Raw genomic sequence first — 11,258 nt, 5'->3', positions numbered from 1 at the left:
TTGAGCTAAGCAGACCATGGAGGAAATATATGTTCCCATCCTCATGGGCTTAATACAAGGACAAACAGCTTTGTATAGAGATAGGAAAAAAAGTGCAGAGCAGAGGAGGGGGCTTTGTAGAAGAGGGCTGGGAGAAGATTCATGCAGACCAGTAATGTAATGCAGTCCCCAAACAATATGTAGAGCTAGCTATATCTCTACATTAATTTGGTACTGTAGGCAGAGGTCTGTTCAAAATGTTTTTATGGAAGCCACAGGAAGCTTCTATTAATCTGATTATTCCTTGCTTTCTAATTGGCTCATGCCAAATAGGAAGAGTATCCAATCACATTTAACATGGTGTAGTTTATTGGCAGACTTTGTTGCATTACATTTTACCTAATTAGATATTGAGTTTATTCAATAACTCATGTGAATACAAGGCCTATAAATACGCCCTACCCTGTCCCCAGGCACTGATGTTTTTCCAAGGTACTGAAAAGGTTTTTACACAATACCTGGACTTTCTGCTAAATTTTCTATGTAACAACAAGGGATCTGATGAAGATGCCTCTAAAACCCTGAAGGAATAGAAGCAAAATACATGTCACTGAGACAATTATTTCATCTATGTCTACAAGGCTCTGAGATAGGTGTACCATCATTTTATAAGAGGCCAGGTATAAAATGAACTCTTTTCTTAATAGTATTTCCCAGTACATCTCAGACAAGGCTCCCCAGTTGTCTCATTACAAAGACTTTTGACTATCACCTTCAAGGGGGTCCAAACAGCTGGCCAGGGAGCTGGCCAAGAACACTAGGTCTGAAGGCAAAAATTCTATCACCAAGAACAGTAGCTGTAAGTGAAGTGTACTCAGAGGGATCCGAGCATCAAAAACCAAAAGCTATTTTTGGAACCACCTAAGTTTTCATAATAAGAACTGTAGCCCAGTAGAGTTTTATCTACTTCACTTTTTGGACTTGTGATGACCTGATGATTTTAAAATATCGTTTTCTTTTACAATGAACTAAGTATTATCAGCTTTAGTTTAATGTATCTATAGTGCAATTTGCTCAAAAAGAAATAGTGAGTTTGTTCCATAATTGATTTGCTAAATAATGACATCCTCTTTATCCATTCATCCATTGATGGACATTTGGGCTCTTTCCATACTTTGGCTATTGTTGATAGTGCTGCTATAAACATGGGGGTGCATGTGTCCCTTCGAAACAGCACACCTGTATCCCTTGGATAAATGCTTAGTAGTGCAATTGCTGGGTCATAGGGTAGTTCTATTTTTAGTTTTTTGAGGAACCTCCATATTGTTCTCCAGAGTGGCTACACCAGCTTGTATTCCCACCAAAAATGCAAAAGAGATCCTCTTTCTCCGCATCCTCACCAACATCTGTTGTTGCCTGAGTTGTTAATGTTAGCCATTCTGACAGGTGTAAGGTGGTATCTCATTGTGGTTTTGATTTGTATTTCCCTGATGATGAGTTGATTTGCTAAATAATGAGTTACTAAATGGTCAGTTCTGAGACTTTCTAGGTTAGCTTTTTGAAGGGTCTGTAAGGTATAAACTACTTCCATAATAAACTTATTTACCTTTTTAAATCTCATTTTCCACAAGGTGGGCATTTTCATAGATATAGTATATATCATATGGCTAGGTATTTAGTGTGAAGCAGATACAGGAATACAGTGGCTTTCTATTAGGACAGATATGAAGAAGATTTTTAAGTACATAAAAAATGATCATTTCCTCATATTTTTCATGTAAAAGTTTAATTCATGTTTAAGTGATATAATTGATATTTAGGGTATTTTTTTAAAATTAATGTCTATTTGTTTTTGAGAGAAACAGCAGGAGTGGAGGAGGGGCAGAGAAAGAGGGAGACAGAATCCAAAGCGGGCTATGTCAGTACAGAGCCCAACGTAGGGCTCAAACTCACAAACCGTGAGATCATGACCTGAGCTGAAGTCAGACGCTTAACACACTGAGCCACCCAGGTGCCCCAAAACATATTTTTAAACAATGTGATGATCATCTTACAGATGATCACTATTACAGTATAGCATTAATTTTTTTATTGTGGTAAGAACAGTTAATGTGAGACCTATTCTCCTGAAAAATTTTAAGTGCACAATAAAGTGTTGTTAACCATGGACACAATGTTGGAGAGCAGTTCACTGGCAATTATTAATCTTGAATAACTGAAACTTTATACCCATTGAACAGCAACTCCCCATTTCCCCGCTCCTCTCAGCCCCTGGCAGTCACCATTCTACTTCTGTTTCTAAGATACATTGACTATTTTAGATACATCATGTAAATAGAATCATGCTGTATTTTTCCTTCTGTGAGTTGTTCATTTCACTTAGCATAATTTCCTCTAGGTTCATCAATATTATGCCAATGTGGCAGGGATTTCCTGCCTTTTTAAGACTGAATAATATTCTATTGTATGTATATACCATATATTTTTTTTATCCATTCAACTGTCAACAGATGTTTAGGTTGTTTCCTCATTGTGGCTATCTATAATGGATGATGCTGCAAGCGTGCAAATATCTCTTCAAGATCCTGATTTCAATTATTTTGCATATATACCCAGATATGGGATTTCTGGATTACATGGTAACTTTATTTATTTTTTCCTCTGGTAGCATTTTATTTTTTTATTTATTTTTTATTTTTTTTCAATATATGAAGTTTATTGTCAAATTGGTTTCCATACAACACCCAGTGCTCATCCCAAAAGGTGCCCTCCTCAATACCCATCCCCCACCCTCTCCTCCCTCCCACCCCCCATCAACCCTCAGTTTGTTCTCAGTTTTTAAGAGTCTCTTATGCTTTGGCTCTCTTCCACTCTAACCTCTTTTTTTTTTCCTTCCCCTCCCCCATGGGTTTCTGTTAAGTTTCTCAGGATCCACCTAAGAATGAAACCATATGGTATCTGTCTTTCTCTGTATGGCTTATTTCACTTAGCATCACACTCTCCAGTTCCATCCACATTGCTACAAAGGGCCATGTTTCATTCTTTCTCATTGCCATGTAGTACTCCATTGTGTATATAAACCACAATTTTTTTATCCATTCATCAGTTGATGGACACTTAGGCTCTTTCCATACTTTGGCTATTGTTGAGAGTGCTGCTATAAACATTGGGGTACAAGTGACCCTATGCATCAGCACTCCTGTATTAGGGTAATTTTTAAATGAATTAACAAAAACATTTTTAATTGAGCTTTAATAATTAATAAAATAAATATTGGCAGATATAACCCATATGAAATCTTTTTTGTATTCTTACTTTTAAAAAAAGAATCCAGAAAAGATCCAAGATTTCCTCCAACCAGATTTATTGAATATAACAAAATTCTATGACCTCAATTGACCTGGATCTGCTGCTTCAAAACATGATCCTTTCTTACTAATATTTTGATGAGTCAGTCCATTGGGTGTCAAAAAGCAGCATACATAAAACAAACTGATGGTTGATGGGGGTGGGAGTTGGGGGGGAAGGAAAATGGGAGATGGGCATTGAGGAGGGCACTTGGGATGAGCACTGGGTGTTGTATGTAAGTGATGAATCATGGGAATCTACTCCTGAAGCCAAGACTACACTGTATACACTGTATATTAGCTAACTTCACAATAAATTATTTAAAAAGCAGCTTACTCTAAAACTAACAGAAAAGTGCCCAATGAACACTAAATAAATGGCCTAACTACTAGAACCTTAATAGTTCTACAAGATAATTAACATAAGGTAAGATCAACCCCAAATGACATGCTGCTGGAGAACTGATATGAGATGTCAAGATGCCATTTTTTACATTGCTACCATGATGCTATCATGTTTCTGGGTCATAATGTTCCCATTATCTGATTCTAGACACACCACAGGAATATCAGTGGGGTCTGAGATTAGCCTAGCTGCTTGCTGGGTTAGAACAGAGATCACCCAGCATGCCAATGTGACAAAGTCCTGCAGCAGCCCAGATTAAATTCTTAGAATCTGTGCAGAGGACTCCAACAATGGATGGATTCTTCATTGTGTCCTCCAAGTACTGCTCCAAGGTTGTCTCCATCCTGCCCATCACCTTCCTGGCCCGACTCCTTACATTTTAAATTTGTCATGCCACAAGGCCAAATAATAGATAAATACATAAAACTTTAGGATACTATAATTCATATTATAAAAATGTAGCCATTTCTGAAAAAAAGCCTTTGATATTGAATGTTAGAATCCTAGAAAATTAACTAATAGAAATTAGTTACTTAGTAAAAGTACTAGTACTATTAGTTACTTACTAATAGAAATTGACTACTTAGTAAAACAGATAATTTTGATATTGTTGAAAAAATCCACGATTTTCCTTTGAACAAATTGTACTACAAAAATATTATGGTGAAATCGATAATTTTTAGTTCATGACAAAAATGTATTAAGAATCAGAAGAATGGTAGGGGCGCCTGGGTGGCTTTGTCGGTTGAGCGTCTGACTTCGACTCAGGTCATGATCTCAAGGTTTGTGGGTTTGAGCCCCGCATCAGGCTCTGTGCTGACCGCTTGCTCAGAGCCTGGAGGCTGCTTTGGATTCTGTGTCCCTTCTCTCTCTGCCCCTCTCCCTCTCACACTTTGTCTCATTCTGTTTCTCAAAAATAAATAAATGTAAAAAAATAAATAAAAAAGGAATCAGCAGAATGGCATAGATTTTAAAAATGAAATAGATCAAATGTTAGCATGCTACAGCTCATCATCCCTTGACAAATCCCATGAGGGGATGAAGTGGGAATAAAGTTAGGTTTAAATGAGGTCAGATGCTCCCCTTTCATGTCCCTGGGAGGAATATAAGGACGTTGTAGGGCTAGAAAACAGAGAGATATTGGAAAGATATTCTCCCCAGACCTCTTATCCCTCCTTCAATTCTTTTCTTATTTCATGCCTTTTCTAGACTTCCGAGCCCCTGAGGTTTGCATTTTATTTCTGTTCCAGATCCCTGATTTTTAATGGCTACTTTTTAATGAAGAAAAACAAAATGTTTTCAGTTTAAAAGTATTATTTCTAGACTTTCTCTCACTGAATCGAGGGACTGGGACTGGGAGGCCTCTCCTGGACAGAGTGGCTCCGCGTAAGAAGGATGTATACTGGGCTTGGGAAAGGTGACCAGCCAACTGAGAGGATGACTAGCCATTTCTGTCTGATTAGGCAGGGCTTGTGCAATAGCAGTTCCCTGAGAGGAGCCAATGCTGCCAAGAGGGCAGAGTCCTTAATATAGTTTCACCATCCTCCCCTCTGTCATATTCTCATCCTCCTGACCCTTAGCACCACCACATCAAAATTTTCTTCTTGGGCTCCTCAACTCTGAATGAGAGAGGAATTTCCTCTCTCTGGGCTTTAATTATCTCACCTTTAAAATGAAACTTGGGGCGCCTGGGTGGCGCAGTCGGTTAAGCGTCCGACTTCAGCCAGGTCACGATCTCATGGTCCGTGAGTTCGAGCCCCGCGTCAGGCTCTGGGCCGATGGCTCGGAGCCTGGAGCCTGTTTCCAATTCTGTGTCTCCCTCTCTCTCTGCCCCTCCCCCGTTCATGCTCTGTCTCTCTCTGTCCCAAAAATAAATAAAAAACGTTGAAAAAAAAAATTTAAAAAAAAAAAAAAATAAATAAAATAAAATGAAACTTCCGGGGCGCCTGGGTGGCGCAGTCGGTTAAGCGTCCGACTTCAGCCAGGTCACGATCTCGCGGTCCGTGAGTTCGAGCCCCGCGTCAGGCTCTGGGCTGATGGCTCGGAGCCTGGAGCCTGTTTCCGATTCTGTGTCTCCCTCTCTCTCTGCCCCTCCCCTGTTCATGCTCTGTCTCTCTCTGTCCCAAAAATAAATAAAAAACGTTGAAAAAAAAAATTAAAAAAAAAAAAAATAAAATAAAATGAAACTTCCAAGATGTCTCCTGGTTCTCAGATTCTGCAAATCTCTATCTCAGTCATGCTGATCTCCCCCCCCCCCCCCAGATACCAGTGGTCAAACGTGGCCTAGAAATTGGCTAAGTGGGTGGCTACCTTTGAAGTGGGCTTTGAGATGCTCTGGAAAAACATCATCCCCTCTTACCTCAAATATCTTTCATGTTATCTTGGAATCTGAAATTTTAACGTTAGTGCTGCATTGCTTTGGGACCTAAAGAGTCTTCTGTTTTTCTCAAGAGTCATTTTCAATAATATGGAGGGCATAATTGAAAAAACCTTTAGCAATGAGTTATAACAATCCTTTACTTTTACATTTCTGTTTGAAATGTTCAAAAAGTTTTCAGATGTGCAGCTCTACATCATGTGGGATATGTATAGCACAACTATTGAATTTGTTGATGGTTGATAGATAACACCCTGGGACATGTGACAAAAGGCCAGAACCTGGGCCCAGGTGACCTCTCCCAGGACATATGTGCATTTTAAAAAAGGAACTTCCTGGGGTTAAGAATAATTAGAAGGAAATACCTCTAAGGTGTTAGGAATTTCAAGCCCCAGGACACAAAACTGAGAAAGAAATTTGGGGTGGCCAAAAATGAGAATGTCACTCTCTCTCTCCTCTTTTTTACATGAGGAATTTCAGCTCTATTTTTAAAATTAATTTACTTTTTAAAATTCAAGTACAATTAACATACAACGTTATATTAGTTCAGGTGTGCAATATAATGAAGCAAAAGTGTAGGAGAGGAGTTAAGATGGTGGAGGGTTAGGGAGACCCTAGGCTTGCTTCCTTCCTCAAACACAGCTAAATATCAAATCATTTTGAACACCCAAGAAATTGATGTGAAGACTGAGAGAGCAAAAGGATATAACTAAAGGTTATATCTGCCACATCCTGGAAGGTAGGAGCTGTGGAGAGTTTATTTGGGGGAGAAAAGAGTTTCAGGTGCTATGATGAGGAGGGAGCCCTAATCACAGAGAGAGGGGAGAGAGAAAAAAAGAGAGAGAAAGAGTGAAAGTGCACACAGGAAATTTCACAAGAACAACTCTTCCCCAAAACCATCCACAGGGAAATGGAGAAGCACGGAATTCATAAGATGAAGAATGCCATTCTTTATCACCAATGATGCCTCCCTGCTTGCCTTTCCTGGTCTCTTGGTTCCATAGTACCCGGGGCACAAAACCCTTCTTGCTACCTGTGATACTGGTTACCCTTTGTTTTTAGGCTTTGGACCCTTCTACCTGGCATCATTGGCAGGGGTGTGCTCCAGGTAGGTCTCATCATTTCCATGGTTCCACTCAGTCCCTTCCTGCTGATCTCCCCTCCTGCCCTACCAAGGTATGCTCCAGGACCAGACTGATGAGGCAGAAGGGCTTCATTAACAGAAGCAGCTGCCTAGGGGCAGCAGGTCGAGGGCTGGGAGGAGGTGATGTACCAGGGTCCCCAAGGGGGTCTCTTGCTGCATGAGTCTAGCCACTACTCTCTTCATAGTCAAAGGCGGGTCTGGGGTGAAATTTAAGGAGGAAGGGGCTCATTCCTTGACTAATAAAAGGCAGTCAGAGTTGAGGAAGTTTCCTCTCCTAGCTCCACTCTTTCTGTGCAGTGCTTTTTGGCAAGTCATTGTCCATCTCTGGGCCTTGATTTCCTCTTTTGCTTGCCTTATCCTTAACTGCTTTGATTTAAGGAAAGGCAGTCCTACTAATCTCAAGTTCTCCTTCCCCCAAGGCTGTTTGAGGACCTTATCTATTGCAATAAGAGGCTCTTGAAGCCTTTGTTCTTAACCACCTTAACTGGGAGAATTAGGTTCTGTCATCAAGGCACACAATGGCAGCTGAAGAGCCCTCCTCTCCCTCATCCCTGGTCAGAGCCAGATCTTTTACTACCAACAGCTTACCTCTTCTTGTCTTCCTCATTCCAGATAACATCAAGATGCCCAAGATTGAAGAAACTGTGCTACAAAATGATCCCCGTGAAGCAGAGAGTGGGGCTTATAAGCCTAAAACACCAGGGAAGAGCCAGGAAAACAAGAGTTTCTGTTTAGATGACCATTCTCCTGGTACATCTAGAATTCTACCATCACATCCTTGGGTAGTGCTTGATAGCAGTTACATTAAAGGAATAGACTGCCTGTGGCTTAAGTGTCTTTAAGGAGCATAGAAGTCTCTTGCAACCTTGCATTTTTTCCTTCCTCATCCTTTCACTACTCCTCTTTTGGATTATTATTTTTGTTGTTTTTTTTTCCGCTTTGAATATTTACATATAGGACCTAGGAACTTTACCAACAGGTAAAATTGAAAGACATTTTGGCTATAGAGAAAGAGGCCAACAAAGCATAATAACTTGTGTTTGACAATCCTTGAGAGTCTTTGGAAATAGATTACATATTTACTTATTTATAAAATCCAGAATAATTAACATACAGTGTATATTAGCTTCCAGTGTACAATGCAGTGATTTGATAATTCTATATATTACTCAGTGCTCATCATGATAAGTCTACTCTTCAACAATTTTAAATTTTTTTTAAATGTTTATTTTTGATAGAGAGAGACAGAGCATGAGTGGGGGAGGGGCAGAGAGAGAGAGGGAGACACAGAATCCGAAGCAGGCTCCAGGCTCTAAGCTGTCAGTCCAGAGCCCGATGCGGGGCTCGAACCCACAAGCCATGAGATCATGACCTGAACGAATTTGGACGCTTAAGCGACTGAGCCACCCAGTGCCTCAACAACTTTTTTCAATGTTTATTTATTTTTGAGACAGAGACAGACAGATAAATCTACTTGTAATGCCCTTCAACTGTTTCACTCATCCCCCTCCCCACCTACCCTCTGGCAACCACCGTTTTATTCTCTATATTTAAGAGACTGTTTTTTAAGATTTTAATTCTGTATGGTTAATATACAATGTTATATTAGTTTCAATATACTGATCCACCAATTGTATACATTACTCAGTGCTCATCATGGTAAGTGTACTCTTAATTATCTTCACCTATTTCACCCATCCCCCCATGCACCTCCCTCTGGTAACCATCAGTTTGTTCTCTATAGTTGGGTCTGTTTCTTGGTTTGTCTCTCTATTTTTTTCCATTTGTCCTTTGGTTTCTTAAATTCCGCATATCAGTGAAATTGGATGGTATTTTTTTTCTCTGATTGACTTATTTCACTTAGCATTATGCCCTCTAGATCCATTCATGTTGTTGCAAATAGCAAGATTTTTTCTTTTTATGGCTGAGTAATATTTCATTATGTATATATACCACATCTTCATTCTCCATTCATTTATTGATAGGCACTTACATTGCTCCCACAATTTGGCTATTGTAAATCATTTTTCAATAAACATAGAGGTGCATATATCTTTTTGAATTAGTGCTTTCATACTCTTGGGTAAATACTTAGTAGTGGAATTATTGGATTATAGGGAAATTCTATTTTTGGTTTTTTGAGGAACCTCCATACTTTCTTCCACAGTGGCTGCACCACTTTGCATTCCCACCAACAGTGCATGAGTGTTCCTTTTCTTCCACATCCTAGCCAACTCTTGCTGTTTCTTGTGTTTTTGGTTTAGCCATTCTGACAGATGTGAAGTGATACTCATTGTGGTTTTGATTTGCATTTCTCTGATGATCAGTGATGTTGAGCATCTTTTCATGTCTTTCCATTTGTTTGTGTCATCTTCAATTTCTTTCATCAGTGTTTTATAATCCTCAGAGGACAGGTCTTTCACTCCCTTTAAGTTTATTCCTAGCCATTCTATTCTTTTAGGTGCAATTGTAAATGGGATTGTTTTCTTAATTTCTTTCTGCTACTTCATTATTAGAGTATGGAAATGCAACAGATTCCTGTGGGGGGGGCCGGGCCCCGGTGCCAGGCTGAGACCGGGTCGAGCAATGTTCCCTGCTGACTCAGTCAACCCGGTGGTTCCCCCTCCCATTCCCCCACTTTCAAGGGCATACAAAAGCCTTGTCAAGACTGAGAAAGTTAATTCCTGAAGCCTGTGGTCTGCAGGTGTTGGCAGTAATGCTACCTCCCTTTTTCTACCCCGAGTCAGATAGAAACAAACATGGGAATTGTGTTTTGCTAGCAATCTTATCAACAAGGTCTTGTTGTGACCCATCTAAAAAATGCACAAGAAACACAGAACTAAATGTTTTGGTTGGCAGCGATTATGTGAAACCTGTTTATTCTTAGAATGGCCTGACCCATAAGAGTCTGGATATAAAAGATTGTGTACAGCAACAATAAAGCCGTCACTTGGGCCATCAGCCCAGGAGACCCTCCTGTTCTCAAACTTTCTTCTCTCTCTTTTTTCTTGCATTCCCCTACCCTCAGGACCCTGACCTCGGTGTTTGTTGCGCCGGTCGCGACATTCCTGTATATTGATCTTTGTATCCTGCAACTTTACTAAATTCGTTTATCAGTTCTAATAGTTTTTTTGGTGGAATACTATATATATATAGTATTATGCCATCTACAAATAGTGAAAGTTTTATTTCTTCCTAACTAATTTGGATGTCTTTTATTTCTTTTTATTGTCTACTTGCTGTAACTAGGACTTCCAGTACTATGTTGAATAAAAGTGGTGAGAGTGGATATCCTTGTCTTGTTCCTGCTCTTAGGGGAAAATTTCTGAGTTTTTCACCATTGAGTATGATGTTACTGTGGGTTTTTTATATATGGCCTTTATTATGTTGAGGTATGTTTCCACCAAACCTGGTTTAAAAAAAACACAATGTTTATTTATTTATTTTGAGACAGAGAGCAAGCGGGGATGGGGCAGAGAGAGAGAGAGAGGGAGAGTCAGAGAATCTCAAGCAGGCTCCACACTGTCAGCACCAAGCCCAATGAGGGGCTCGATCTCATGGACCATGAGCGGATACCTGAGCAGATACCAAGACTTGGATTCTTAACCCAGTGAGCCACCCAGGCGCCCCCCACCAAACCTACTTTTTGGACAGTTTTTATCATGAGTAGATGTTGTGCTTTGTCAAATGCTTTTCTGAATCCATTAAAAAAGGTGATATTGTTTTTATCCTTTCCCTTGTTAATGTGATGTATCAAGTTGACTGATTTGCAAACATTGTATCATTGCATGCCAGGAGTAAATCCCACATGATTGTATTGCATATATTTTAAAAGTATTGTTGGATTTGGTTTGCTAATATTTTGTTCAGGATTTTTGCATCCATGTTCATCAGAGAAATTAGCATGTAGTTTTCTTTTTTGGTAGTGTTTTTTCTTAAAATTGTTATTTAAATTTCAGCTAGTTAACACACAGTGCAATATTATTATCAGGTGTACAATTTAGT

The 11,258-nt window shown here is 39.6% G+C and overlaps 1 pseudogene; it reads right to left on the bottom strand.

The window, feature by feature from the left end:
- Positions 1–3,801: 3,801 nt before the first annotated feature.
- On the bottom strand, positions 3,802–4,075 carry LOC131502944 (ragulator complex protein LAMTOR5-like; annotated as a pseudogene).
- Positions 4,076–11,258: the final 7,183 nt, after the last annotated feature.

Source organism: Neofelis nebulosa, chromosome X (genome assembly GCF_028018385.1).
Source record: "Neofelis nebulosa isolate mNeoNeb1 chromosome X, mNeoNeb1.pri, whole genome shotgun sequence".
NCBI lineage: Eukaryota > Metazoa > Chordata > Mammalia > Carnivora > Felidae > Neofelis > Neofelis nebulosa.
Note: the sequence above shows the minus strand (reverse complement) of the source record. Positions and strands in the feature narration are given on the sequence as shown.